We start from the raw sequence: 7097 nt of genomic DNA, 5'->3' as shown, positions 1-7097 counted from the left end.
TTGAAAGTATCTTCTTGATAGAAAGCAAATGCAGCAACTTTTATGGTTTCTTATATTGAAAAGAACTCGATTGAATTTGTTTCTGTACTTCAGTGCTTGAACTGAACAATTCTTCTCTTTGGCCTCCTTTAGTCGAGAAGCGACTATGGATCAGCTCATAGAAATGAGAGGAATGCCTGGGCATTAGCTACGGTTGAATCGATTTTCGCCCACACAGCAGCTCTCCACTCTCCACGCAGCTGATGTTTCAAAAAAAAAAACGACAAATGCCGATACAGTTTGGGATCAGCGGCGTCGCAGGCTCTGCCTCTATCGGCTCAAATTTCAGCACTTGCGAGACCTCCACATAAAAAGTGTAATGGTTACCATCGCAACACAAAACATTGGATAAAGAAGAACGATTGAAAAAAAAAAGTGTTACATTTATGACACAGTCTATTGACTGTATTGATATATATATAGAGAGATATAGATGCATACCCATTAGTAGTACATATACGTCTTTTACTTTGCATAGATTTATTTTGGCTAGAGATTTAAAACATGAGTTCACTTAACATCACTTTGTTCAACTTGTCTCTGAATTATATGCTCTCTCAAGGCTCAAATAGCAGCTCATTAAATAAATCAGACATACTAACGCAACTGAAGTTTCAATGGGATCAGTTCAGGCAAAAAGTATCCAATCTAACATCAATGTTTGATTTCACTGCCAACAATGTGTCACCTATAAATAAAGAAACAGAAGAATGGTTTGAGTATATCTATGCAGTGTTTGCTCTTAACCATTTTAAAGTGACTCAGTTTATGCACAGCTGGACATATAATCTGTTTACGTTGTTGTATTTAGGCGAACGTCAAAGACTTGGACATCTCTGAGGAAATATTTCTTTTGAATCAATCCAGGAACACTGCCGAAGTATTGCTAGACTTGGAGATAGATCTTGAAGTGTGTGGAATCGGTTGGCCGACTGATCCATCCTTGTCTCTTGCAAAACATTTTCTGGACATAATGAAACATTATGTGAACCCAACATTGTCTCTGTTTGGTATATGTCAGAATGTGTTGAGCTTCGCAATACTAAGTAAAGATGGCTTCAGGAAAACATGTAACATATTTCTTTTGTCTGTTGTGATAGCTGGCAGTTTCCAGCAGTTTCTCTCGCTTAATATTGCTGGACTGATTGAGCATCACTTGCGAAGAAAGTTGTATGTTAAAATCAAGAGATTTGTTTGCATGAAAAAACATTATCTGGTTGTGGAGATATTTAGACTTACTTTTATGTTTATCGGCCAATGGGGACAGTACGTTTTTTCTTCCACATTTATGCTTATAACTATAGAACGTTTGGTGGCAGTGTTTATACCTTTTAATTTAAAATTTATCGTTACTAAAAAGTTAGTAATTTGTTGCGTAATTATGCTTTTTCTTATCTGGTTACCTTGGATTGTATATAAAACATACTGTTTTTACTTGTTTGATATGTATCTTTTGTCTGATTTTAGATCTACGAACAATAATCGAAATGAATTAATTTGTTTTCTCCCTTTCATTCAGTCTGAATTATTTGTCTTAATCTTAAGCAAAGGAATTCCGCTAGTGTGTGTTCTGCTTGGAAGTTTGGCTATAGCTCTCCGAATTAAACTAATGATAGCAAGACGCAGTAATTTAACATCTGTCATTGGTAAAACTGAATGGTCTCGCCAAACTACTAAGACCTTATTAGTAACATGTTCAGTCTTCTGTTTCTCCGAAGTGTTTCTGTACGCCGTCTCTTACCTTGCAGCGACATCTATCCAACACTCACATACTGCGGGTAAAATTCACTTTGAAATCATTAATTTCTCTTATCTCATTATAACATGCTCTACATTTGTCCTTTTTATTTCCTCCAATAGGAGATTGTATCAACATTATATTTTGTTTAGAAACTTAATTCAAATAAAGGTTAGGCAATTCGTTTAAAGGAACACAAAAATTATTGCACCACTATACTTAACATAGGCTTTTAATAAACGGACGTTTCGTTCTATTTTCAAATCAGATTAAATCGTGTTTTCCACAAGCAAGAGTTATAATTCTAAAAATATGGCTTCTAGATGAATAACGCACTACTCTATAGATCTAAGCCAAAATTAGAATCTAGTCACTGTTTAAATACCTTGTTAATCTTCGTAGTCAAAGACAAGATTTGTAATTATTGATTCCAGTATTATATTAATTAAATATCCAGGAGTCCTAGATAGTTTTGTGTGTGAACTCTTCGTGTAGATTTAGTAAAATTAATTTTTATAACAAAGTATATACAATTTAGCGTTGACTTCGTCATCATTGACATTATTATCCAATTTAAAAAAAAAAGATAGCAAAAAAAATAAATTATAAATAAACATGAAGTTAGGAAGGAATTAACCACACGGGGAACTTAAAATGGAACTTATTTCTTAGTATTACTGAGATAATAGTTTTTATAATATGCTTAATAAGTTAATTTAAAATTATTTTCATAAAAAAATATCAAAGCTACTTTCAAATGTTTTTACAACGTTGCAAAAAAGAAAATGAATTCGTTTATTTATTTATTTTTTTAAAAATATTTCTAGTGTCGATATGCTATTCTATTGTATTAAAATAAATTGTCATCCCATGTGACACTTTACGATTCAAGAGATAATCATCTTCCTTTGCAACTTGTCATCTGACTAAAGAGCTCAGTACGTTGTACACATCTACGGTGACAAGTTGGGCAGTTTGTAATCACCAGAAGCTGCAGTCTTTGTTTCTTGCTTCTGATCATCACTCTCTGAAATCCAGGACCTCTCCTCTGTGTTCTAATTGTTGGTCTAGCCTATGCTTTAATATCTATAGATCTCTCTGTATACACCTATACCTGGTTTACTTACAATACACACACCTATACATTACTTACTTAAATAACTATAAATATTCATGACTTCTCAATTTTATCTTAGTAATCATTATCATAGACTTTTTTTTTTCTATTCTAAAATAGACAGTGCAAATATGAAGACAACTTTTAATACATGTATAAATGAAAAAAAAAGGGAATACTTCTTTCACTTGAGTTTAAAGGTTTTCTGCTTTTTTCAAACGTTTTTAATACATACGAATGTTGTTTTTTTATATATATATTTCTTATTTACCTATATCTTATATTTATTCTTTGTCAATAATTTATATTTATAATTATGTTTTTATTTTCAATATGTTTTTAAATTATTTGAATTTTATGATTATAGAATATGGCTATATGCTCATGTTTTGCTGGCAAAACTATGTGGGTTTTTTTTACCACTTATTTTACTACTTTACAACCTAGGTGAAAATGTATTTAAAACATTAATTGAAATGATTAGAATTTACAAATTTACAATCTAAAATGAATTTACATCCTTTTGATTTTTTTTCGCCTATTGTTTTTAGCCATTTCCCAAAAAGTACATCAGTTGAATTCTTATCTTCTTATCTTATATAATACAGACGTTACTTCAAAATAAAAAAAGATGATTACGTCCTACGCGTCATGCATTCATTCATGCATATTAACCAATGACCTAAATTCTACCAAGTCACTGGTTTTCCTGGTTGGCTCAGGCAACCCATTCCATGCTCTAATAGCACTAGTGAAGAAGGAGCATTTGTACAGATTTGTCCTAGCATATGGAACGAGGAATGTGTCTTTATTTGTGTGTCATTCTGAGTATTTTATTCAATTTTGTTTTTGTATGAAGATTATGGTTCAGTATTTTATGTATAATTGCTACTTTACTTTTGAGTCTTCGATCCTGAAGGCTTTCTAAATTTAGTGATTTTACTAAAGGTGTTACTCTAGTCAAATGAGAATATTCGTTTGTTATGAATCTCACTGCTCTATTTTGTGTGTTCCAGTTTCTTAATGTTTTCTCGAGTTGAGGGGTCCCTCACAGAGGATGCATATTTTATTATTATTGGCCTAACCAAGGTTATATAACATTTTAGTTTTATATTCTTATTTGATTTTTAGAAATTTCTTTTAATAAACCCTAATGCTTTGTTTGAATTTAATGAAAAAGAAATGCAACAAGATATAACATTCTGTTTTTTATTGGACTCCAGTCTTGCAGTTAGAAGGAAGAAATAAAAAAAAAATTGATAAACTCTTGGAGTTGATCAAGATCAACTACTTTTAGTTAAAAGTGTACTAATCACTAGTTGCTTCTATAACATTGAATGAAATGCTGAGCTTAAGTCCATGTGCTTAAGAATAGCCCAGGCCTTGGAGTGGAAATATAAAGATTGTGGTGTAGAAGACACCAGCTATAAAAAAGAGTTGACTTTTAAAATCTAAACGATGTTATGTTTTAGTAGTCGGGATGTTTCGGACACACAATTTGATTTTGACAGAATTCATTACTAAAGGCATTCTAAACAAAATGTCGAGGCGTAGGCAGAGTCGCTGGTGAAACATTTTGTAGAAGATTAGACGACCTATCGTTTTATAAACTATTGAGCATCCGAACAAAATATTCTTCACCCAACTTTAGTTACCTAGATATCCGTAATGATACCACAAGGCGCTGTAACACTGCAGCCCTCATTGTCAAAGTATTTTTAAATTCTAATATATGAGTGTTGAGGCTAGTATATGGACTATTTCCATACATGAGTTGATCCCCCAATACTTTTCATCGCTTAATTTTTGTTTGTAAATTTCTTTTTGTAAAATTTTATTTCTATTCAAAAGGCAAATTTTGAAGTAAAATAAGACAGAAAAAAAAGCGATGTTGATAAATGTGGGGGCTAACTAAAGAAGAACTAAGAAAATTTTTGGCGGTGATTGTAAACTGTTCGACTTAACTTCCCGCTCTCTCCAGATTACTGCAAAGTCAGCTGCTAGTTACTAGTACTTATACATTCAACAGAGATGAATAGAACACATACCATATGAATAAAAAAAAATATAGATAATGTAAGAATTGTTATTATTTCTTCGTTGATTTTGAAATAACCAAGATTGAAAGATTGAAAAGAAAATGAAAGATTTCAATAATAGCCTTGATAAATATCCGGAGAGAAATGTTGTTAAATCAAAGCATGAGAAGAAGCCACAAAAAAGCAAGTCTGTGTTGGAATTATGCGTTTCAAATCTGCAAAAGCAAACTTTTACTTCTTATTATTGTCAATTGCTTGAAGCCTAAGGTTATCACGCTTATATCTGAAGATAATAATCCTACTGAGCGTATATGAAATTTGTCAATTCAACACAGTAGAAACTAAATTAATATTGTTATAATATAAAGTGCTAATTTTTCTTTCTTTTTTTTTTTTGGGGGGGGGGACGGGGGGCTATATATGTGTTACAATGTTTTATCAACTTCATTTGCTGCACAATGACACATCATCTCATATCTACCTGTGCTCTCGTCTGGAACATAGACAGCTAATCATCTTCCTCCAGATGTCTCTCTGTTGTGACACAGTTATTATACGGCGTGTGTGGCCAACCGTGACACACGGTCAAGAGAGTATACCTGACCAGTAAGTGGACTGGAGAGTAGTCATGTGTTCTGTGTTGTGAACCATGAGAAATAAAACACCTTGTGAATTTGTTGTGCATGAATGTAGACCTTATGTGCATATATTATTATTAATCTCTTTGCAATTAAAAGGAACTTGTATCACCACACAGTGGCGTTACTAGGGGGTGCGGTCAGCACCGGATGACACCCTTTAGGGGGGTGACACAAAAGTGAAAAAAAAATGCACTTTTGGAATAACAGATAATTAAAATAAACAGTAAGTTTCATTGGCTTAATATTGGAAAAAGAGCGCCAAAACCAACAAAAAGCTGAGAGAAGAAGCAGGCCTATCTGAAACTGACCTAACCCACCCATGCCACATATGCGGCCGGCTTTTTAAAGCGAGGAATGGAGTTTACAGTCATCTTCGAGTCCATAGGAAATGAGAAATGTGCTCATCTTTGAACACGTAGGTGGAGCTATAATATATATTTTGGAAAATGTTATTCACAATTGTAAATATATATATATTAAAAAATATTTCGGCTAAACATATTTTAATTTTTAAATGAAATTCTAAAATTGTTCAAAAGGTTACATCATACATTATATCAAAAGCAGATGTGAAACCTTACTTTTAGATGTGTATTAGCTGCATGTATATAAACACTGCTTTGATTTTTAACCAGGTCTTTATCGAATCTATTGAAATAGTAGCTAGCATCGTAATATCAGGATGCCAACCAAAAAGTCACTGTTTAACTAATGAAGACATTCTCCAGGCATATGTAAATTTTTGTAGAATAGGAAATTAATTAAGCAACAATTGAGATTTCTGAAAATGATGATGTAATTTCAGAATTGGAATGTAAAAGAAACTCTAGCCAAGAAGAAGGGAATGTTACAATGAATCAGTTGAATGATATAGATTTCAATATTTAAGTCTTTTTGTCGTGTGCCTATTTCCCATAAATTGTGCAGACAATTATCCTAAGGGAAAAGTACTTGCCAGTTGTTAAAATAATAGTTCTGATGCTTCCTTTTGAGGATGATTTAGTCACTTAATAGTAAGGAATTGTATTTGTTTTGTTGTCAACTATTTTCAACTAATTCTATAGAAATGAAATGCAAATTAGTAGCTTAATAAGTGGTGGATAAAAAGTCCGAAATTGGAATATCAAAAGACGTATGAAGAATAGTCATTAGGTTTGGAAAATTGGAAAACAATGGTAGGCCTACTAATACAGTTGACAAAGAAGTCGTTGCTATGGTTGATGTAAAGAAGAAAAACAATGGAAGGATATATTGCACGGACTGTTTCTATAAAATCAGAATATTTGACATTTTTTGACCATATTAAAGACGATTTTGATGGAGAACAATGCTGGTGAGATCTACTTAATATAGTAAAATATTTAGAATGGAATGAGCTTGAATTTCTGATATGTCGAGCTCAGGAATTTAAACAATGCAGCTTCGGTGTATGGAGCCATAAAGGAGTAGAGACAATTTTAAGAACCAACAGAAAAGCTATTTAATACATGTGTATAAAAGTTCCCCATTCAGACCTTGTGGTC

This window comes from Biomphalaria glabrata, chromosome 9 (genome assembly GCF_947242115.1).
Source record: "Biomphalaria glabrata chromosome 9, xgBioGlab47.1, whole genome shotgun sequence".
Classification (NCBI taxonomy): Eukaryota; Metazoa; Mollusca; class Gastropoda; family Planorbidae; genus Biomphalaria; species Biomphalaria glabrata.
Note: the sequence above shows the minus strand (reverse complement) of the source record.